At 46.9% G+C, this 24,969-nt stretch overlaps 1 protein-coding gene across 1 annotated transcript in view; it reads left to right on the top strand.

The window, feature by feature from the left end:
• The window catches only part of HIVEP3 (HIVEP zinc finger 3), a 2,131,558-nt gene that overhangs the window by 1,964,943 nt on the left and 141,646 nt on the right, over window positions 1–24,969 (top strand). The window contains exon 10 of the mRNA XM_086956857.1: window positions 10,927–10,986. The gene's annotated coding sequence lies outside the window, so the exon portion shown is untranslated. The remainder of the gene's footprint in view (window positions 1–10,926; window positions 10,987–24,969) is intronic.

Genomic DNA, 24,969 nt, shown 5'->3' on the forward strand with positions numbered 1-24,969 from the left:
AATTTTAAAAAGCTTCATACATAGCATTTAAGGAATTGCAAAATTGTGATTCCTTAAATGCTTAAGCAAAATAAGGAATCACCATTTTTTGCGACTCCTTATTTTGCTAATTTTTCATACATTCCAAAATCGGTAAAAAGGCCGTTTGCGATTCGCTAAGGCCGAAATTCTGAGAATTTCGGCCTTAACGAATCGCAAAAGGCTTGATACATATGGTCCTAAGTTTCTTTATTAGAAATACAGTTTAACCATCATAAGGGTCTGTGACAAGCGGCAGAAAACAGTGGAAGTATCAACATTGAATTCTCAAGGGCATTATTAACCCTGAACCCGCAGGGGCTGGGACTCAAAATGCACATTCTGACCGCGAACATGAAATTGTCTGAGGTGCACCTTGTTTAAAAAACTGCTTACTAGCTTGTGCCTAAAGTTGCGAAATACATATTTGAAAAAAAAGTTTAACTGCAACACACCTGGTCAACCAGTGCAGCCAAATGTTCCTGATGTGCCCTAATCTGCTTGCTGTGTTGAGTCTGTGAACCAGTACCTATCCAGCTCTTAGTAGGCCAAATTATTGGCTCAAGACTATTTTCTGCTCCACTGCTTAAAGCCCAATTCACGTAGGGTAGCGCTAGATGGGCTGTAATTCTTTTTTAAAAGCAGGTCTCACAGACAATCCCTGGTAAACACAGCTATGTACATAGTGGGTTGGCACACAGCCATAGGACTGTCCTGGCAGCTAACCCAACCATGCTCCGTGGGTGGCTGGCTACCCATATGGAGTTGGGCACAGACCCAGGCCAAAGGCTAGAACCGTGCGCCATACCCGCTGCACATAGAATTTGGCCGTGTGCAGCGGGTTTAGCCACCTGTGATGGGTAGAGTTTAAGGTCTGAACAAAGGTCACGCCCTTTAGCCAACCCTTTCTGAACGCATATATGACATTACAACGCAAACAATTACAACGCATACGTTTTTACATCGCAACTACCATTACATCGCATGATTTTACTAGGCATACTATTACTACGCACTTTTAAAAACTAGCATTACAACGCTTTCCATTACAATGCATACCATTACAACGCATAATATTTTTAGGGTAAGTGTTGGATAGTGTAGTGGTAAAAATTACTATTCCCACTCCAGTGAGTGCAACAGTAGGGTAAGTTGTGGATAGTGAGGGGTAAAAATTACTATTCCCATGACCCCAAAACCTATTCCCACCCTAAAAGTAAAAAAATCTCCATTACTTACCTTATAATGCATTGTAATGGTATGCGTTGTAATGGCATGCGTTGTAATGGCATGCGATGTAAATGCAGTTGCGTTGTAACAGCTGTGTTGTAAAGGTAGTGTGTTGTAATGACTGCGTTGTAAGGGATGTTTCCCTTTCTGAATATGTGCCAAGTGCCGTACTCAACAAAGGTTGAGGTTGGACTAGGCCAAAGGATGTGCACAGCTGGGATTGGCCAGTCAAGGTAGTTTGAACACAACACCTGGGTGATGTTTGGCAGATGAATATGGTACATCATCAAAACACCATAGAAATTCACTGAAAAGCCAAAATTAAAGTGAAGTTATTTGTGCGTTTTTATATAGCGTGCACTTTACCGGAAGGTGTCAGAGCGCTTTACAATAGAACCAGTTACATTACATAAGAATTTCAGAGTACATGAATTAAATATAAGATACGAGACAGATACATGCATCTAAACTCAAGAAGAATGGTAGTAAGTGACAATACATATATCTACTGCAGTTACTTGTAGTGAGAGTTACAGATATAAAGTTGCAAAATCACTCAAGATTACATATTAGGAAAAGTTGAAGCGATTAGAGTTGGTCAAATATATATTACATATTTACAGAGCATGCTCTTCTCACCCTTGCTGGGGTTCTTGCGGTGCTCATTCAGGCAGGCCGTCAAGGTGCTGATGGCTGCTCTAGCGGGTGGCGTTCTTGGGCCTGGAGGGATCCCTGAAATGGTACTGGCCATAGGGGTAAAAGGCTGGGAGATGGTGAATGATGGCGGCGTGCCGTACCCCGGACTGTTCTTAAACTTGTACTGGGTGGCCAGCTGTGGGGAGAGGGGTAGCTTGGCGCTGTAGGGCAGGAAGGCTCCATAGCCGGCATAGGGCAATTCGTATATGGAGGAGAGGAAGGGGGCGTGGCTTGGGCGCCGATGGCGATGGTCGCCTGAGAGCTCGGCTCCGGGACTAAGCCCGAGATTATCCTGAAATTCGGAGGCTGCGGGGCACCCCAGACCCCGCATTCGGCTGAGCGTGCCGACGGCAACCTGCCGGGGGCCCTGGTGGAGCTTGGACGAGGGTTGCTCCGAAGTAATACCGAAGGTTGCGGAGTTGCGGAGTGCGACCCAACATGGCGCCCGGACTCCTTTGTCCCCCTGATCGAAACTACTGAGTTGAAGAGGTGTCGCGGGTGTCGACTGGCGCCCGGCTTCGCCATCCTCGGTTGTTCTGGACATTGGACATTTACAGGATTGGACCTTTTTGCAACGGATTTGCACTCGGTTGGACGGCCGAACGGGTGCCCGCGCACTGGAGGGCACCGGGAGCGGACGCCCTGTGATCCAAGTGGTGGCCCGCCTCGCGACTCCGCAAATAGCTACGTCTTCCTGGCCAGTCCAACTACATGGGAGGCGCGACACTCTGGCGCCACAGATCATCCGAGGGAGTTGGTGGCCCTCACCCCGGGGCTATAGTGGGTGAACGGGTCTGCCCGACTCGGCGACGGCTGTCTCCGCCCCCTCATCGGTGCCCTCGGACGCCGTGGCGGTGGCGTGAGCCGAAGCGGCGGAGTCTCCACAGGCTCTGGAGAAGGAGATCGCCCATACCCGAATTGAGGACAAGCACCCGGGAAGGTCGTGATCGACACCTGTACACGGAGACACCCACTCCGGGACCCTCACGGAGTGCCCCTGGCAGCATGGGGAAACCTAGAGGAGCCAAGGGATCCAACCAAACCACCTCGGACTCTGAAGCCCAGGACAAAGAGGAGCATGGGGACCCAAAAAGTTCTGGTAGCGCGCCACTGCAGCAACAGTTCGACCGTGTCCTAGAGGCGATAGAGGCTACGAGATCGGCCCTCCAACAGGACATTGCTCAGGTGGCGACGAGCCTGGGCCTCCTCAGGGCGGACCATGGCAAACTCTCAGACCGGGTCAAGGAGGTGGAGGGCACGGTGAAAACTTTGGAGCCGGCGCAGCGAACCTTGGCTGCGACGATAAAGGACGCCTTATCCCGAATCGAGACCCTCGAACGGAGAGCGGAGGATACGGAAGGCCGCAACAGGAGGAACAACATCCGAGTGGTGGGCCTGCCGGAAAAGATCGAGGATGGCGACATGGTGCGATACTTGGAGACCTGGCTCCGAGACACGGTGGTCCCGGAGGGTCTGTCCTCCTTCTACACTCTAGAACGGGCCCACAGAGTCCCAGCACGGCCCCCACAGCAGGGACGTACCCCGAGGCCGGTGGTGGCGCGGTTGCTGCATTTTCGGGACAGGGACTTAATCCTCAATGCCGCCAGGCACAATGGCCCGTTCCAAGTTGCGAACAGTCAGGTGAACATCTTCCCTGATTACACCTACGAGACGCAGCGCAAGCGGTTCTCCTTCCTAGCGGTTAAGCGCGAACTCAGGAGCGAGGGCATTCAGTATTCACTCCTATATCCTGCAAGGCTCCGCATCATTGTCGACGACAAAACCCAGTTCTTCGACACCCCGGAGGAGGTCTGTGACTGGCTCGAACTGTACTGGACAGGGAAAGATGGTTTTGGCTCCTCGTCCCAACAGGCGGATGAGCCGGAACATAGGAGGCGATCCAAGAGGGTCAGGAATCGCCGCGGCCGCACGGGAGGGCCCTCGACTGCGGAGACATCATCGGAACGGAGGGGAGTGTTGGAAGTATTGTCGGAACTGTCGGGAGCAAGAGACGAAGCCACCGAGGAGGAAGAAAACCCGGGTGCTCAGGGGGCACCGTCGGACTCGGAGGATTCAGTGGCAGATAGTACCCATACACCGGTGATCACACCGAAATCGGTGGAGGACCTTCTAGATGGACAAGGGTAACGGGGTATATGGCCTTGTTTTGGGTGGGGGCCCGGCAGGGGGGAGGCGGTTGCCGTCCTTTATTGCTGACAACGAGGGAGAGAGGGTTGGGGGGCCTCTGCTTTTGCCCCGGAAGGTTTTGACACTGTTTGGGGCTTGTTATAGTCCTGGTGGCCTGGGCGACGAGGGCCCACTGTCTCCGCCCAGCCCGCACCTGGCCCATAAGGCCTTCCTACGGTGGCGACCGTAGGATTAGTGGGGGTTCTGGGGTTGATGTACGACGAGGTTTGGATGGGATCTAGATGGCGCAGTTTGGGTCCTGTTCTGGGGTGGGTGGGGGGGGGGCTTTGTTGGTTCTTGGGTGGTTTGGTTTTGGTTGGGGAAAATGGCCGCCATCAGCGCTGAGAGGATTGATGCTTTTTCTTTGTGGGGACCCGGATGGGGGGACTGTGCAAGAACAATCTGGGACAATGGCTGATGTTGCTAACTTGAAATGTGTTACTTGGAACGTGAGGGGGCTTCACACTATGTCCAGGCGCCACAAGGTCCATGCTTATTTAGTGCGTAGGGGAGTGCAAATGGCGCTGCTGCAGGAAACGCATCTGAACAAGGCGGAAGGGGCGGCGCTTCAGCGTAGATGGCGGGGGCAGGTCTTTTCCACGTCGTACTCTGCTTATGCCAGGGGGGCGCTAATATGGATCAGGGCAGGGGTCCCCTTCCAGGTCACGAGGACAGTGTTGGATCCAGAGGGGCGTTTCGTGGCCATCTCAGGCACTCTAGGAGGGAGGGACCTGAACGTTTGCTGTGTGTATGCTCCCAATGTAGACCAGACTGCCTTCCTTTCCAGGTTATCGGGCTCGTTGGCCCACTTTTTCGCCGGGCCCCTCCTGTTGGGGGGAGACTTTAACTCCGTAGTGGATGTGGACATAGACCGCTCACATCCCCCGCTCCCCGATTCCCCGGTCCGTCGCACGGCTAAGGGTCGTCAGGATTGGCAGACCCGCTGGGGTTTGACGGACATTTGGAGGGCGCATCACCCCGCATCTAGGGATTATTCATATTTCTCGAGCCTCCATGAGTTGCATGTCAGGCTAGATGGCTTTCTTGGTTCGCCCGAACTGGTTTCGGCAGCGGTCAGATCAGAGTACTTATCGAGGACCATCTCGGACCATAACCCCCTCCTGCTGGACATTCGCTGGTTTCCTGGGACGCCGGCGGTACCCACCTGGAAGATGAGACCCGAGATCCTCGAGGACAGTGTCTTCAAGGCGGACCTGGGGGAGAGAATATCGGATTATTTTGCGTCCAACGGCGGCTCCGCGAGTACTAGGGCGTTCGAATGGGACGCTTTTAAGGTAGTGGTGAGGGGCTACTGTATCTCTAAGAAGGTGGGCATGAGGCGCGTCATCCTGGCTGATTTAGACACAGCGGACCGGGCACTCCGCGAGCTTGAAGTTAGCCGCCCCGGACACCCGGAATTGCAAGCACAAACGGTGGAGGCGAGGGAGAGGGTAGCGGTGGAGGTCGAACGGCTCCGCTGTTTTGATTATAAGGCCTATACGGTCCGGTCTATCGCGGAGGGAGACAGGTCGAGTGCGTTGCTGGCGTGGTTGGCCAACCCTACGCGCCAGTCCCAGACGACGACGAATATGCGTGGAGCAGACGGGACCGAGGTATGCACCCAACCGGAGATTCTTAGTTGCTTCCGGCATTATTATGAATGTTTATACCGCAGTCGCTCCGCACGTGACCCAGACCGGCTTGATAATTATCTTCGCCCACTGGAGCTCCGCACAGTAGGGCAGGAAGTGGCGAAAACTCTGGGTTCCGATATCGACTTGGGGGAGATCCGCGGGGCCATCAAACGGATGGCGAGGAACAAGACCCCGGGCCTAGATGGCCTACCAGTGGAGTTCTATGCAGCTTACGCTGACCTCTTAGCCCCTCGGTTACTGGTGGTCTACAGGGAGGCGAAGAGGTTGGGGCGACTCCCGAGCTCGATGTGTGAAGCGTTGGTGGTTCCTCTCCTCAAACCGGGCCGAGACTCATCCGACCCGGGGTCCTACCGTCCCCTATCAATGTTGACGGTGGACTACAAAATATTGAGCAGCATCTGGGCCTCGAGGCTGCTGGGACATATGAGTTCCCTAGTGCATGAGGACCAGGCCGGCTTCATCCCACGGCGGAACACGACTATGAATATTCGAAGGTTGTTCCGCTTGCTTGGGGAACCATTTGTGGATGCCCCGTCCCCGGTAGTTTTGTCGGTGGACCTGGAGAAGGCTTTTGATAGCCTAGAGTGGGACTACCTCTGCACGGTGTTACGGAGATTCGGCCTCGGGGAGGGATTTGTCAGATGGACCGCGGTTCTTTATGCTTCTGCTTCGGCCAGGGTCCGATCGGGCCCATTTATTTCATCGCGGTATCCGGTGGAACGAGGCACGCGGCAGGGATGCTCCTTGTCCCCACTTCTTTTTGCGCTAGCGGTGGAGCCACTGGCGATGCACCTTCGCTCGGGAGCCCACTATACGGGCTTATGGACGGCTGCGGGCCCGCATTATGTCTCGCTATATGCGGACGACCTGTTGCTCTTCCTGGAGGACCCGGTCGACGCTTTGCGGGGAACGGAATTGGCGCTCACGGAGTTCGGAGCGGTCTCAGGCCTCCGAGTGAATTGGTCTAAGACCTGTCTTTTTCCGGTACGCAGGGGTACCCCCACCCCTGCGCTAAGTAGGGAGATCAGATGGGAGCCCGACTGCTTTAAGTACCTTGGGGTATTCGTTTACCACGACCAACCCGACCTCCTAGATGGGAACATTGCCCGCTGCATTCGAGCACTCCGAGGTTGCATGGACTTTTGGGCCACGCTGCCGCTCTCAGTGGCGGGACGTATCGCCCTGCTCAAAATGGTGGCGCTTCCCCGGTTATTGTATTACTTCCGAACTTTGCCGATCTGGGTCCCGCCGGCCACGTTTTGTCGCTTGCGCTCTATGGTGGTCGGGTTCCTCTGGGGAGCGGGCCGGCGGCGGGTGGCCCTCAATACCTTGATGAGGCCGAAGGACGAGGGGTGGCTCGCTGTGCCGGACTTCGAGAAGTACTATCTGGCGGCGCAGCTCCAGACTTTCGCCCAGGAGATCGCCAGGGAATTCAGGGGCCCGGAAGACGGTAGAGGGACGGGTGTGGCCAGGCATGTTCTCTCCTTTATAGCGCTGCGACAACGCTTGGTCCTGCGGGACTTGTCGATGGAGGAGCGGACTATCCGACTGTGTTGGAATCGGGCTCACGCCAGAGGCCAACTAAGAACACCATATGCGCCTGAAATACCGTTGGGGATGCTGACGGCCCTCCCCCATGGAGGGGATTGGTCACGATTGGCGGCCTGGGAGGATTCCGGTTTACAGCTCGTCGGTGATCTGTACGAGGACGGAGCGCTCCTGTCCTTTCAGGATCTCATTGACCGCTTCGGGATCTCCCGGGGCGACTTTCTGCTACACTCGGCCATTGTGCGAGCGATCCAGGCACACTGGCAGAACGGGCTGGAGGAACCCCACTTGTCCCAAGTGTGCCAGTACGTAATGATGTCGGCGGGCACGGTGAAGGCGGTCACTTGCCTCTACGGCAGGTTGATAGCCGAGGGATTGGCTCCTCTCACCACATTGAGGACCCGCTGGGAGGAGGACATAGGGAGATCCCGGAGACGACCTGGGCCCAGTTGGTGAGACGTGCCTGGAAGGGCACACGTAGCGCCCGTTTCCAACTGGTCCACTATTATGTTCTCCATAGAGCGTACCTGACCCCGGTGAAGATCAGGCGTTATTTTGCCACGGCTTCAGCGGAATGCCCTAGATGCCCGGCTCAGGAGGCGGACCTCCTACACATGTTATGGGCCTGTCCAGGACTGACGTCCTACTGGCAGGAGGTAGCGACGACTCTGGAGGAGGTGACGGGGAGGCGCTTATCATTCGATGCGGCGGTGGGGCTCTTACACTGGTTCCCCCATACCCCCCGGAATAAAATTTCCAGTAAATTTATCGACCTGGGGCTCCTCCTTGCTAAGCGAGAGGTGACCAGGAACTGGAAGGCACGAGCTGGTCCGGCAGGCAGCAGATGGCACAGTGAGCTTTTGAAATGGGCGGCGGGAGAGAGCGCGCTGAGATATCAGCTGGCTTGGAGGCAGGGCAATGAGAAGGCGCAGGAGGCCGCGTTGGAGTGGGAAATGCTGGTGCAGGCCCTCAGGGATTATTGTGCCCCCAGCGACTCCGAAAGTGAAGAAGCGACTCTCCCCGAGTCCCGATGAACGTCAGCACTGACAGTCCTATTACCTTCCCCGGGGGTCAAATAGTAGATCCTATGTTGATAAGCTCCCTGGCGCTGGTGGTGGGGGGGGGGGTTCACAGTTAGTAGGTATTTTGAGGGGGGATTTATTTTGGGGGTTTTGGGTTTGTTTGGAAAAGCAGATGACGGACAGTGTATTATCCGGACCAGCTCCAGCATCCTACTGACCCCTGTTGCATTTCGCCACCCGACCCCAGGGTTGTGGGCCGGTTGGCTGTGTACAGACTTTACGGAGGGGGGCCAGAGGGCTTTATTCTGTATATGTTGCTTATAATACAAGGCTGGTCGCTACTGTACTGATTTACTGATTCCTGCAATAAAAATATATTTAAAAAAAAAAAAAAAAAAAAATGGAGGAGAGGAAGCCATTGGTTCGCAGGACGAGTGTGTGGTAAGAATGAGACTAGGGTAGTGGGAGCTGGCCAGTCAGCAGTGCGCCGCTTGACCGCTTTGATGCAGAGACATGGAATGTGCGAGGCGGGGCTGGCAGCCGATAGTATCAGTGACATGAGGCAGGAGAGACAGCCCTGATAAACTAACCCAACCATAGATGAGCCGCAGGGTCACCTTAGGAAACACTGTTGACTCCTTAAGTCGAGGTGCGTCACTCTCCAAGATGAAGAAGGGCAGGCAGCATTGGGTTCACCTCTTGATCCTCCACCCCTGAGTTACAACCCTTTAAGGTATGCCACAAAAAATAATTCCACTTAAAAACAATAGTTATAGTGCTGTTAGTTATGGTTTACTCTTTAATCCATAACTTGTGTGATTGCCATGCATCCAACAATTTGCACACCAAATGTTAGGAACTATTTCGGAAATCTTTCTTTGTGTTAGGGAAATAGTGGTGGGCTTATGTCAAGCGCAACATGATGAAAGTATGCGATGAGGAGAATAAGACTTGGCTAGAATATAATATTCTACCCCAATGTTTACCAGCAATGTCTGAGTATGGCTTCTCTAAGAACAATTTTTAGAAGGTTCTTGATGGCTTTGGTCTTGTTGATCAAAACGAAAATACAACTTAACAGTGCTAACGTGCATTCCTTTTTTGAAATGGTTCAACTAGTTCCTGTCTCTAACACAAGTATAAGTTGACAAAGTATCTAAGCCCTCATTTCATTTGGACCGGTAAAATGTTGTAGCAGCACCTCACACAACTTTACTGATTTTGGAAGTTTTGGGATGGAGGATAATGGCGTAATATTGAATGTTTTCCCCTGCCCCGAACTTTGAAGCTCAGAATATTAGAAATGTTCAGAAATCACAATTTCCCTATGAGAGTTTTGCATGCGTGCTAATCCCTATTCAGGTACAAACTCACATTTCTCCCTAGATCAGAATTGTCAGCCTGAGAGTGCCTTTGATGGGAATCAGAGTTGGTCTAATATGAAGTTCCCGACACACAACAGAGCAGTGAGCCACTCTTGGTATTGTACCTCCCGCTTGTCCCAATTTGTTAGAAATTGTAATTATACTGCATACACCAAACCAAGCACCTGTCACTCCCAAGACGCGACTAGGCAGTCAAACAAGATTTAAAACACACAAGTGAGGGTGCACCGCAACGTTAGAGTCCATTCATTTACAAGTCCAATCGAATCAGCATATTTTCCACTGCTTCTATATTAAAAATGTTCATTGGTGATGTAAAAAAGCGAGGCAACACGTTTCTTACACCATATGTCAACTTTGTCAGTGCTATTGAACTTGTGCATCAATCTGCTATAATCTTTAAAGGGCCATTCAAGATTACAGGCGAGACATGTTGAAGTGCGCCATGAAATGTTACTGGTGTGGGCCTTGAAAGAAGGTGTCTAAGACGGAGACCTACTAGGCGACTCTGGCCAAATTACTTTTATCAGTAGGAGACATGAGGATCCAATGCAATTAAGGGATTGAACTTGCAACAGGTGAAGACTATACCTGATCGATGCACAACTTCAATAGCCCTAGCGAAGTTCATGTACAGTGAACAAAACACCTTGGATGCAACTTGGATTAGACATGTAAATAAATGGACGCTAACCTTGCGGTGCACCACCCCTTGTGTGTTATGAATCTTGGTCTCATATGAACCCTTCAAAACTGGTTGGTTTTTATTGACATTTGAAGCTCTCATGTTGGCATATCACTTCTATTTTATAGTGCTAAGGTGAATGTTGAACCTAGTATAGGGACATGATAGAGAGAACAATCTTGTTCTCTTTTCATAGATCTCTATCTCCAATTGTCATAAATTAACAAGTATCGCTATGAACAAGGATCCCCCTAATGTATTGCACAGATACTGGTATTTCGAAGTTGAATCACTTTGTTAAATATCTCCTTTTATCAATGTATTTTTGTCATGAACTCGTGCTTTACTACGTGCACTGGTAAACAAGCATTGCAATACAAAATAAAAATCTTGGAGTGAGATGTAGCACTCTCCTGATTATTAGTACTTGCTGGAGATACTCTAAAAGCGTTCTTATTTCGAGGGTCCAGTCACCCATGCCTTGTTATCTCTTTCCACAGCTTGCAGCAGGTGTGAAAGCACAGCGGAAAGGCAGCAGTGACAGAAACACAACCTCACAGGTAGTACTTGCATGTTGAAACCATTCACACCTTTCTCTGTGAAGTGTAAGCTTGCGGTCTCCTTCGCCTCACAGCATGCATACCCTGGACCGCGTTTGCTTTGAACCCTGCCCAAGCTGTCATCACTAGCCAAGTGTCGTAGGATAGAGGAAGCGATACCACACACCCTTTAACCCTTATTTATTTTAAAGTGGTCCTCATTTCAGACTCGCGTAGCCAAATACTAAAAGCTGCAGAACGTAAGAGCGTTCTTCCATTGAAAGCTCATTAGTAATAAGGGCATCCTCGCTGGGGGTGCATAGTGCCCACACTGCTGCAAGGGGAACTTTCGTGGTTAAACCAATATTATTAATAGTCTCCATATGACACCCTTTCTTCTTTATTCAGTATTCTCTTTCCTGTGTTGACCATATGGCTTTTTCCCAAAGGGTGGCTGAGTATGTATCTTGGCATCCTACTTTGGAAACGTTTCACAAGGTACCCCCGTCTTGAACTCTTAGCCCTACGCAAACAAATACATTAATTTAGAATGATTGACTAATTGCAAAAACTGTTTCTGGGATCAAGGGCCAGATGTAGGTAGGCATTTACCGGTCGGTAACGGCCGAATTCGGCCGTTACCGACCGGTAAATGCAATTTGAGATGTAGGGCCCTGTATTTTACAGAATCGGTAAATTTACCGATCGGTAAATTTACCGATTCTGTAAAATACCGAATCGGTATTTTTTCCGATTCGGTAAAATTGATATGTAGGTGGGACTCTTCTGAGTCCCACAAGCATTACAGAATCGGTATTTTACCATCAAAAACTATTTGATGGTAAAATACCGATTCTGGTGTGCATGCACATGTGTGCATGCACACCTGTGCCATATGACAGGCAGACCTGCCCTTAGGGCAGGTATGCCTGCCACATGGCACCCAATCCTGTTTAGGGGGTGCCAGGGGGTGTCAAAGTGACACCCCCTGCACCCTTGTGAAATTCGGTATTTACCGATTCGGTAAATACCGAATCGGTAAAGCCTATTGATTTCTATGGGCTTTGAAGCCAATAGGAATCAATAGGCTTTACCGATTCGGTATTTACCGAATCGGTAAATACCGAATTTTACCGATTCGGTAAAAGGGAACATCTGGATTCCCTACATACCAACCCCTCACATTTACCGAATCTTAATTACCGAATCGGTAAAATTCGGTAATTTTCGGTAATTAAGATTCGGTAAATGTTACTTACCTACATCTGGCCCTAAGTCTCTTCACTCACCTTTATTTCTGGGAAAATATTTTCTAATGTTACTCCTGAGTTCCACCCTCTCCCACCTCATATTTTGACCTACAGCATTAGGATTTCTATTTCAAATAAACATGATTGCCTTCTTTTGGGGGATTCTGGGAGGAAAGAAGCCTAGGTCTTGGTGTGAGTGGTTACTGGGCCCACAAGGCCGAAACAATCTAACCCACAAAGGTAAACATTTTTTTTAGGAGTCAATCTGTCATGGATGATATCTGGACGCAAGCAACAGGTTTCTCAAAGGAAAAAGGATGTGCTATGCATGCAACAATTGAATGAGCACCGTTTAACAATAAAGAACTTAAAAGGTCAAAAGCGAAAAAGTTACAGTAGGATGTATAACGTTTTCTGAAGGTTGAAAACCCTTTAGCAGTGAAAGGTCACATGCTTTTATTATTCATTCCTGATGTAGTTCAAAACCGCTAAGATGTATCGGCCTGTGTCTATTTTTGAATAAACATACAAGGTTGTCTCTTTTCCCCAGGAGCCAAAGACTCTTCTAAGTCATCAGTTTCATTCAGAAAATAAAAACTATATAATTGGAATTAGTTCAAATGTAGGTGTCCCTCTTTGCATCCCTTGGTTTTCCTTCTTCCCTCCTGTGAGGAGTGTAATACCAGCCATTTTAAGTGGCATCTTCTAAGGAGAGGCTAACAAAAGTGTCAAATACAAAAATGAGTTTAACTATTGATATTCACTTCAGCTGAACTCAGGCAGAATATTTTGACCTACAGCATTAGGAATTCTATTCCAAATAAAAACCATTTCCTTCTTTTGGGGGGTTCTGGTGTAGTAGTGGGGCTCAGCAAGGCCTATCAGTGCTAGGGGTTCTCCCTTCTCTGGACAGAGTCCTCAGACCAATAGAAAGAAGTTGGCACAGAAGCTGGAATGGAAAATACAGAGTTTATTAAACCTACATTCACACAGCACCCTTCGGTAATGTATGAAGTAGCACACTGAATGGAAGGAGCTTGGTCCTTTTATACCCACACAGGGGCTAAAATGAAGGTGGTACAAGTACAAAATGCTAGTTTTAGGCACATATAAGGTCATACAGAAAATGTACAGTCAACAAGTGGGAGGAGCTAACAGTTGCTAATTCTGGTGAACACATCCTGACAATTACAGTCTGGGGACAGCTGAAAGCTCAACTGAGCATGTGCAAAGCCGAAAAGGCTAAATATATCTCGTCTCTAGGCAGATTTCAAGAGCAGTTAACAGGAAGGTAGGACAGAGCACATGGCGAGCACATGGTAGCACATGGCAAACAAAATGGCTGATAGAAATACAAAATGGATTCCACAAAACGGACAAGATAGTCTCTAAACACAGGATGGCTTCTGCTAATGCTAACCCCATCGCTGCCAAATTACAACAGACGACCCTTTTAGCATTAGCTGAAGACAGTCGTTCATCTGGGATAATCTAGATATGCATCCTGTATATTGATGCTCATAATCTCAATGATCTCGGTATTTAGCATTCGTTGTTCTTGTATTTCTGCAATATTTCTCTTGGCAGGTATACAAGCAGTGATGCACATGGAGCAGAGCATAGGACCACATTGTATACAAGTACAGCATGTAAATAATATCGCCAACAATATACATAAAATAGTCAGTAGTTTCCACCCCAAGTAGCAAATAGTGTCCAGAACCAGGTCGAAAAAGTCCATGTACCAGTCTCTGGGTGAATCTCTGCAGCAATCTTATGCAGTTTTGACATTGTGTTGTATACTGAAGGTTAGTGATCTGGTATAAATACGCAGCAACTGCTACCGATGGTGCGACATGCACCATCTCGATCAGCCAAAATCACATCAAGCAACATTCTGTTTTGGAGTGCTACAATCCTTGCAATTTGCAGTTCCTCTGTAATGTTCCCAAGTGCCATTGCTGTCTGATTGGTAACAGCTTCCACAACACGAGTGAGTCTCCTTATTGTCCTACTGTTTAATGCAGCACCCACGAAGAAGAACAACCCCAAATTAAAATCGACATATTGTTGCAAAGTGGTATCAGTCTGATCAACCTCATCAGTACTTATTGTTAGTTTGTATCTGTTCTTGGAAATGTCATTATACATTTTGAAGTCGAGGTTATATGACGCAGGTGCCAAAAACACAGGGGGCAACAGAAAAGACACATAGCAGATCCCTGACCACCCAACAGGTAGTTGATAGTATCCCTTATTTCCACAAACAAAATAGGTATTGTGCGAAGATGTGAAACTACTATTATTATCTCCTTCAATAGTCAGTGTCAAAATACATTCACTCTGTCCCCCTGGAATTCCCCCAACACTACTAGTACATAAATCTGCTTTAGCTCTTGTCACAGACATTACAAAAGGTCCATTGTTCTTGATATTTCTCATGTTCGTAAAGACAAATGGTGTCGAAATATTGTCAAGTTGATACTCCTCCCATTCCCATTTAGTCCCTTTAGCTTGTGGATACCCTTCTTTATCTTGGTAGCATACTTTATTGAGGTGAAAGTTAATCTCACCTACTGAAGGCTTTCCAGATGCAAACAAAAGTGCATACCAAGCTTGACAGGAACCATTATGGGAAAACGGTAGAGGAATAAAAGGTGTTCCTCCTTTCTTTTGGTGTGCAGGTATCATTCCACACACCCAACAGTTGGTGGTATTCGTGGCATTGTGTGTATGATGCAACATCTGGATGAATGTATTATTTAGGTAGGATTGTCGATGCTTCTGCTCATGGTAGGGAAGTGTGAAGTAATGATGTTCCACTGGCGCTGTAGTAGTGGCAACAAAAAGCTGTCGAGCAGGAGCCACTTTCTCAACAAACCAGGTGATTATTGCCATAACCACTAGAGCAACAGCAAACCCTACAGCACAAATGATTATTTTGTTATGCATTTTAGCAACAGCAATAATTGATCTTTCTACAAACTCGTTGAAACAATCTTTGGAGCTCGTATCCCTGGGAAGCTGCTGATTTCTTCACCACGGGCCAAGACGGGTTTACCTACACTTCGCAGGACTAATCCCCCCCTTGCCACATCGCCGTTCCGTTTCACTAACCCAGGGTGGTAGCTCAACCAGTCTTTTGCGGCAAAGCAGATTCTTTCCTTGGTCTCAGCTGATATCGGGATTCTCCAGCAATCGTGTGGTCCGGGAAGACTTCTGCAGATTCGTCAGGTGAGATAGCTTGACCTTTCTCCGTCTCCAGAATTCCTCGATGGTCGGCCAACACAGCAGGTTCCACCAAGGCAGGCGACACACGTTTGCAGTGTATGCTATGGACCCAGTTCTTCTTGTTCGTCACTCGAACTGCTGTCCTTGTTGCTAGGAGCACCTGCTCCGGTCCTCGCCACCTCGGTTCTACACTGTTCGATCTGTCAAAGACCTTGACCATCACGTGGTCGCCAGGACGCAGTTCATGGGCCTCACCTGTAGATCTGTCAGGAAGAGCTTCTCGAACCTGTTGATGACTAGAGATCAAACTGTCGGTTAACTTTGCCAAATAATCATTCATCGGAACACATGGAACATCATGTATGGGGCGTGGCTTAGGAACTCCCCAAATGTTCATTGGTCTCCCAAAGACCACTTCATATGGGGTAAGGCCAAATCGTGAATGTGGCACTGATCTTATGTACAACAATGCCAAGGGAAGTGCATCTGGCCACTTCAAAGACATGGAAACCAGTATTTTCGCCAACTTCAATTTCTTTTTTTTTTCCCTTTTTAATTTTTTTATTAATGTGCAGGAAGACAATAATAAAGCGACAAACAGCAAAAGTTCATAAACCAGTACATAAAAAAAAGAGGTACATATTGAAAACCAATAAATTATAATTGCAAGGAACAAAGTAATTATGAGATAAAACACAGTAAGAGGAAAAAAAAAGAGAAGAAAAAAAAAAAAAGGAAGTTCCCTTTGTAGAATTAAACCCAGGAGACTTAAAAATCATACAAAATCATAACAATGTAGAGTTTTTAGTCTAGAAAAGTACCCCAAATTCTATTAAACTTAATCAGTGAGCGTGTTCCCCTTAGATTTGCTAATGCTAGCTCCATAGCATGTATTTCCGTTACTAAGCTCCACCATTTCCAAACCGTCGGTGGTTCTGGGTCTATCCAAGCCCTGGCCAGGGTAAGTTTAGCGCATGAAAATAGTATGGTAATTAAAGATGAATGTGGGGATAAAAAGGTATTAAGGTCTAGTAGGACCGAAGCGGCCGTAATGTTGGGATACACAATATTTTTTAATCTCAACACTTTCAATATATCGCCCCAAAAGTTCTTAAGTTTGGGGCAGAAGTACAAAATATGAGCTAAATTAGCTGCTTCCAGCGAACACTTAGGGCATTTAGTGCGGCTACTAAAAGAGGGGTTAGAAGACCATTTGGTGATTCTTTCCGGTGTGTGATATAACATGCATGTCGTTCTAAATTGTTGTAGCCGTAAACTGGATGACCGTACAAGATTATTTATATTGATAAGAGAATACTCTATCTGGTTAGGAGTAATATTTGAGTTTAACTGGGTATTCCATTTTGCCGCCAGTTTATCACTGTCATTAGTTCTAAAAAGGCTAAGTATTTTATAAGATTCGCTAATAACTGATTTATTCTTCTTTGAATATAAGCATGTCCAAATATCGCAGTCGGAGATATTTTGTACCTTTTTATTGTTGATCAAATAGTTATGGATCTGCATGTATTTAAACCTAGAGGTTTCCGGTAAATCATATAGCTGCTTAAGTGTGTTAAATTCTAAAAACCCCTGTGAGCCGTATAGATCCTCCAGAGTCTTAATCCCAAAAGATGACCAGCTATTAATGATAGAATCTGTAAAAATAGCCGGAAGACCTGGATTACCCCAAAGAGGAAGTTTTGGATGGTAAAAGTTTGTTTTACAGAATTTTAGTATATTATTCCAAATCCTAACGATATCTCTGGCAGTCTTGAATTTTACCCTTTTGTAGTAGTTTGGATCGTTAATTCTGAACAAAAAAAACAGAGAATCTTGTTTCAACATGAAAGAGTGGAAAAAAAGGGTTCCGTCTCCGTGTAGTAGTGAGCGTATACGAGTAAAGAATGAGGACCAGAAATATAGTTTGAAATCTGGGACATTCAGTCCTACTTTATTTAAATTGTTTTTCATTATTTTTAATGGCCTTCTGGCCCTTTTATAGCCCCATATAAAGCTGCTCAGGAGCCCGTCTAGATGTTGAAAAAATTTGTTATTTAGTGCCAGCGGAATGGAGCGGAATAAGTATACATATTTTGGTAGAACTTTCATTTTTATAAGGTTGATTCTGCTAATCATATTTAGGGGCAGTTTGTTCCATTTTTTCAGAATAAGGGTGTTTTTTTTAGTCAAGTCATTGTAATTTATATTGTTAATGTTTTGTAGTCTGGCTGTTAATTTAACCCCTAGGTATGTGGCCTCTGTGCAAATCTCGGGTATAGGGACAGATGGGGAGTAGTTCGACAATACTTGCGTCTTCTGGGTGTTGAGCTTATAGCCTGACACCTTCCCAAATTTCTCAGCTTCGAGGTAGATTCCTTTTAGTGCTTTGGCCACGTCCATAGAATATACGGCAATGTCGTCAGCGTAAGCTGTCATTTTCAACTCTTGTGAGCTGAAACTAAATGGAATAATCAAATTCTGAAGGTGGAGGGCAAGTAGAAAAGGTTCAAGTGAGAGGGCAAATAAAAGGGGAGAAAGAGGACAACCTTGCCGTGTCCCACACATAATAGGGAATTCTGATGATGTCAAGCCCCCGTAACTGATGCAAGCAGTGGGTTTGTCATAAAGTGCCTTTATACCCTTCAAGAAATTTCCCCCAATTCCCATTTTAGATAGTGCACACCAAAGATAAGTCCACCCCACTCGGTCGAAAGCCTTTTCGGCGTCTAGTAGTATCATGCCGAGTGGGATGGAGTTAACCTCCGCGATGTCAAATGCTGTGATTGCCATGTTAACGTGCGCTGTTGTATCTCGCCCAGAAATAAAGCCGTGTTGTTGCGGGTTGACAATTTTGGGCATAAATGGGGCTAATCTATTTGCCATGATTTTGGCGAATATTTTAGCGTCAGTATTTATCAAAGAGATGGGTCGGTATGACCCTCTCTCTTCCTTGGGTTTTCCTTTCTTTAAAAAAAAAATTATTTTTGTCCTGTTCCATGATTTAGGAGCCACGCCGTTTGGTCCAATCGATTGTATTACTTCCAGTAATAACTGTTCTAATTCTAGGCTGCAAATTTTATAAAGTTCCAGCGGTATTGTGTCCTCTCCTGCCGCTTTCCCTGTTGGTAACGAGTTGATGGCGAGTTGTAGTTCATTCAGTAATATGACATTAGAGAGTACACCCAAGTCTAAAAGGTTCCCTGTATTCAGTGGATCTTCTTCAACATACTCCTCGATTAGATCTATATCGGCGGGATTTTCTGGGGTGTATAAGTTTTGATAATATTCAGCGAATTGATTAAGTATGTCTTGTGGTTGATTATATATTTTGTTCCCTTGTCCTCGAATTTTAGGAATTAGAGTATCTGCTCTGTCTTCTGCTACTTTGTAGGCTAGGACTTTACCAATTTTGTCTCCACCCTCGTATTGAGCTATTTTAAATTTGTGGATCCTGGCACTGTTTTTCCTAATAAAGTTGGTTTTGACGTTCGTCTTCAATGTATTAAGTTTTAAATTAATTTCCATAACTGTTGTGGGGTTGTGCTGTAGTGCTTTGATAAGTGAATCTTCCAGTTTGGTAATACTATCTAGTAATGTGAGCTTATGTTGCTTCTGTTCTGCATTTTGCCTAAAAACATAGGCTTGAGTGAACCCTCTAATACTTGCCTTGCAGGAGTCCCATACCGTACAACACCCAGTTGTGTTTCTATTAAAGGTTCATTGAGATGAGTTTTGAGTTGTGTCACAAAGTTTGAATCTGAGAGTAAGTATCTTGGGAAAGAAAAAGGCCTGGGTGGTGTCCGCATGCTTCGTGTATCGAATGTTATTATAAGTGCGTTGTGGTCAGATGTTATCCGGGGGGTAAGAATCATGGAGCTGACCTGCAATAATTTATCATTAGTTAAAGCCAAATCTATTCTTGTACACGTCTTGTGGGGTGCAGAATAGTATGTGAAGCCCGGCATTGATGGGTGCAAGTATCTCCAAGCATCTTTAATATTATGTATCCGACATATATCTATTATGGACGATCTGATTTTGTGCATCCTTTGATGAGCATTCGGCTTAGTAGTGTCAATTTTGTAGTCCATAATGCAGTTAAAATCCCCCATTATGATGATTTCCCCCTCCCAGCCCAAAAGTTTCACATTTAATTCATCGAAGGGTTTCGGATCATCTACGTTTGGGCCGTAGACTACGCATAGAACATACTTAGTATTAGCATATTTAATTTGCACTATGGCCCATCTGCCATCCTTGTCATGGGCAGTTTGAAGTACATCTGCCCTGAGTCGTTTATCCTTAAGGATGGCCACTCCTCTTGTAGGATTCTCAAAAGTGGAGCAACCCAAAACCTCATACCCCAATTGACTTAAAATTTTCCTGTCTTTCCATATGATATGGGTTTCTGATAAGAAACAAAAATGTGGATTATGTAATTTCAATTCTTCTGATACTAGGGATCTTTTGTTTTTACTATTAAGTCCTGCCACGTTCCAAGCTAGACATTTAATTAAATGCATTTAACTGTCAATTGATATACTGCACCCCTTTTCATGTGTCCGAATGATAAAACTTGTGTTCTTGAATCTTTAAGAGTCTTTAAGAGCAAACAATAATACCTCAAAAAAAAGAACAATAAATTGTGAACTTTATCAAATAGTTTCCTCTTGCCTTCCTGCACATAAATTTTACTAAAGTACCCCCCCCTAACTCCCCTAGCCCCCATCTAGCGAAGAAGCGGTCCCTCCCCCTCCATGGCTCTCGCCCCAGCCGGGGAAGAACCACCCCCCAGTGAATGCTGCCGGTAGTGGGGCAGCACGTGTGGTTACACACCCTGTGTCGCTCTCACCCCCTCTCCACCCCCTCCCCCCTCCCAAAGCAAATTCCATTATTATATGTGCTAAAAAAAAGTGTCATAAATCTCTTTCCCTTGTCTTTCCTCATTCTCAAAATTCCCCCCCCCCCCCCTCTGGTTTCGTGGTTTATAGCATTGTGTCCCCCCGAATTCTATAAGTTAGCTTAGTTAGCTTAGTTAGCTTAGTCAGGCAGTCTCGTTCTAATGTTCTATTCTGATGTTCTGTTCTGTTCTGATGTTCTGAAATCAATCTTCATTCTGATGTTAAATTATTTCTTTGCCTCGCTCTGGCTAGGAATAATGCTAGAAAGATAATTCTCTGCTTCCTTAACATCATTAAAAGTATGAGTTCGCCCGTTTCTTATAACCTTTAGCCGAGCAGGTTCTTGGAGGAATACTTGCCCCCCATGGGCCTTGATTGGATCCATCAGTTTACGAAACTGCCATCTCTTGTCCATGGTTTCTCTGCTGAGATCAGAGCGTGCAAAAAACGAAAACTCTCCTACAGCTACTGGAGAGTTGGGGCGAGCTCTTTGCCAAACCGCGTAAAAGAAAGTTACCAAAATAAATTAGAAAGGGACGCGGGAATTGGTTTTCTCTATTTATCTGAAACATAGGTAAGCGATGAGCCCTTTGAATTTGTGAGTCCCAATCCCAATCCGACAAATCCGGAAAGGCCTTCTGAAGGACCCCTACAATGTAGGCTCTAGGGTCTGATCCCTCTGATCTCTCGGGAATGCCAAAAAGTCTTAGGTTAGAGCGCCTTTGGCGATTCTCCAAATCCTCAACCTTTAGCCGTAGTAGCTTCAGCTGGTCATCATGTTTTTCCATTGTTCCTACCATTTTGGTGTTTGTCTCCTCCACTTGTACCACCCGCTCCTGTAACTCGATAGTTTCTTGAGAGACCCCTCCTATTTTAGCAGTGAGATCTTGTAGGACAGATTGCAACTTGCTATTGTCTTCTCTGAGTTGGAGAAAGTATTCCTGCGCTTCTGTCCATTGATTACTCAATTGGTTGCTCAGAATCATGAGTATCTCATCTAGGGAGGAAATATTAGCTTCCGCGCTTCTTGTGCCCGTTACAGGAGAAGCTGGAGCAGAGCCCAAGGATGTCACCATTATAGAAGAGGAGCTTGCTATTGCCTGGGAGGGAGGTTGGCTGGCTAATGGCAAATTATTAGCTTCATCCAGTAATGTTAGCTCCAGGCTGCTAGAGGACCCGTTAGCCTGCTCTTGAGGCTGTAGCTCTTCCAACTCATCCCCCAAGGATACAATACTTTTCTCCGGGGAGATCGTGGTGGGTAGAGAGTCAGTAGGGTCTGTAGGGCTTCCACCTGATAGCCTCAATGTCATAGTTTTGACCAAGCCTTTTGCTACGATCCAGTTTCTAAGCGGGCTTTTCACTAAGACATGCTTCTTCAGAGGCTGGTTATTGCTTATCTTTTGTTTAGGTCTTTTGGAGATAGCGCCAGCCTTGCTGCTTTTCTTCGCTTTTAATTTGCTTTTAATTTTATTCTTAAAGGCGCACCCCCCTGTTAATATATCCGCTGACCTACCCTCTTCTGTCTCTGATTCAGCCTCGTAGTCCTCATAGGAATCCAGCTCAGCATCAGCCGGGGTCAGCGTGCTTGCTATATTCTCTGTTAATCCCCCGATCTTATCACCCGGATCTTCCGGTATCACCTCTAAGTTGCCTATGAAGAGATCGTCAGAGGTTGGGTTGGGTGGTTTGGGTAGGTTAGATAAATCCAATTGAGGCTGAGGGAGCATCTGCGCTGCTTTGCCCAAATTCAATTCTGGTGCCTCTAGTGTTAAGGTATTCACGGTGTGTAGAGGGCCAGTATTAGTGAGTGTTTTTTTGGGATCTGGTACAGACTCTTCGGCCACCCCCCCTGCTTTTGCCTGAATTTTTGTCCCAGATTTATCCATTTTAGAGGTTGAGCTCTTAGTCTGTGACCCGGTGAATATTGGTGGCCTCATTACCTGTTTGGCTGTAGATTTCTTTTCTGCTGTTAAGGTCGGTACTGGAGCAGAACCTGAGGCAGGGGTCTCACAGTTTCCCGTCTCAGAGGTCTCAGAGGTCTCACCCGTTTGCAGAGAAGAGCCGGTTGCAGTTGCGGTAAAAATTGCCGTTGTAGAGACAATGGAGTCAGCAGTCAGTGAAACTGACAAAGGAGCAGCTGTCAAAGTCGAGGCAGTCACTGCTGTAGCCGCTATCGTAGTCACAGCCGCTACCGCCGCTACCGCCTGCTTACTGTTCCGAGTCTGGCGCGGCGGTGGCATCTGTGAGGGGTTCTTCGGGGACATCCTTCGGGTCCCGCGCACGCCGGCAATCACTTGCCGGCCAACGAACAGACCAGAGCAGCCGATCCCGGGGTTGCTGATCCGCGCTCCAAACAACTGCCGTAGCAGCCAGGCAGCTTCGAGGAGTAACAGCATCGGTTTGTTGGGTCAGGATACCGCCGCAGTGAGCCACCTCTTGTATCCTCAGTGGTTTACATTATTCCATATTTAGTTGAAATCCTCGTTCCGTGCAAGGTCTTGGGAGGAGAGAGTGGAGAGCGGAGCACACAGGTGAGTCAGCCGGCACGGACCCTCACTCCGCCATTTTTGGACCCGCCCTCCGTCACCACGTGCGAGGATTATTAAGCCAACTTCAATTTCAAAGTAGAGTTGTACCTCACCACTAATCCTGCTGATTGCGGGTGGAAGACTGCATGGAATTTCTGCTTGATCCCTAATCCTTTCAGAACATGCTCAACAGCTTGCCCAATAAAATGAGGTCCGTTGTCACTCCACAAAAGTTTACAAACACCATATCTAGGGAAAAACTCAGAAGCACCTTCGCTGTGGTGAGAGCAGTATTATCCTTTGTAGGGTATGCCTCTATCCATTTACTGAAGGCACAGACCACTAGGACGTATTTTAGATTCTTGCAGCGTTCAAGATGGATGTAATCCATCTGCAAAACTTCAAAAGGTGCGGTTGGTGTAGCAAACCCTCCTGTAGGAGTCCGTGTCCCTTTACCAGGATTATACTGCTAACAGATCAAACAGGACTGTACTACTCCTTTAGCTGTGCTGGCAATTTCAGGATGCTCCCAAACTTGCGTAAGCAATTTAGTTATTGCTAGAGCTCCAACATGTGCCAGCCCATGTGCCATTTGAACCATAGGTTGTAAATAGGCTGCAGGCAATTTCCATTTATCCATGTCTTTGTTGCGCCAACAACCCTCATCGTCCAATATTCCTTCTTTAGCCCATTGCTCAAGTTATGCTACAGAAGCAGATCTCTGTACATCTAACACTTCCTGTCTAGCATCATGCCATCGCTCAGCTTGAGACTTCACTACGTACTTGGAAGTAGTGCTTCGTTGCATTGCAGTCTCACGAGATACGCGGTCTGCAAAAGCATTGCCTTGTCCTAATTTGTCAATGATTTTTTTGTGTGCGCTACACTTCATAATAGTAATTTTCTTTGGGTATGTAAGTGCAGTCAAGAGATTATGTACTAATTCTCCAAGCATTATCTTCATCCCGTGGGATGTAAGAAAGCCTCTTTCCTTCCAGAGTATACCAAAATCATGACCCACTCCAAAAGCATAGTGGGGATCCGTTTAGATGTTCACACACAAGTCAGTGCAAAGTTCAAACGCTCATGTCAAAGCTATTAGCTCAGCTGCTTGAGCCGACTTCTGAGGTATGCGAGCTGTTTCCACTACTGTCTGAAGTGTCGTAATTGCATATGCAGCTGAAGTCGTGCCATCTGGCAACTTCAAACAGGACCCATCAACCCATAATTCCCCATCTACATCTGGAAGGGGCGTATCTTGTAAATCAACACTACCCTTTGTCTGTTCCTCAGTAAGGAATATACAATTGTGAGGCTCTTTTGTTTGAGACTCGGTTACAGGATATGGCAACAAAGTGGCTGGGTTCGGTGTTGTGCATCTCTTCAAGGTAATATGAGGTGCTAACAGTGTCAATTCATATCCTGTCAGACGAGCACTAGTTAAGTGTTTTGTTTAGTCTGATTCAAAAGGGCACCTACTGCATGGGGTACTAGCACCAACAGTTTGTGTGACAAAACTATCCCTTCACTCTGACGTATGGACACAGCTGTTGCTGCAACTGAACGAAAACACCCAGGCAATGCACGAGCAACAGGATCAAGGACGGCTGAAAAGTATGCTCAGGGACGCTTCTTATCACCATGTGTCTGTACTAAAACTGATAATGCACATCCATCTTTCTCGTGTACATAGAGTGTAAAAACCTTTGTGTAATCTGGAGTGCCTAACACTGGTGCAGAACAAAGAGCTTGACGTAACTGTCGAAAAGCATTCTTACATTCATCTGTACATGGAAGGGGCATTGCAGTATCTTTCGTCAAAGTGCTAGCAAGGGTTTGACAATGTGAGAAAACCCTAATATCCATTGCCTACAAAACGAGGTCAGGCCAATGAATGCACGGACATCTTTCTGAGTGGAAGGTACTGGTGTGTCTAAAATTGCTTATATGCGATCTGGTGTAAGTGCACGGCCCTCCTTAGACTGAAGGTGACCTAAGTAGGTTATCTTCGGTCTACAATGTTGCAATTTCTTTCGTGACACTTTATGATGGTGTGTAGCAATAAAAGAAAGTAGAGACAAAGTACACTCT

The sequence above is a fragment of the Lissotriton vulgaris genome, chromosome 2_1 (genome assembly GCF_964263255.1).
Source record: "Lissotriton vulgaris chromosome 2_1, aLisVul1.2, whole genome shotgun sequence".
NCBI lineage: Eukaryota > Metazoa > Chordata > Amphibia > Caudata > Salamandridae > Lissotriton > Lissotriton vulgaris.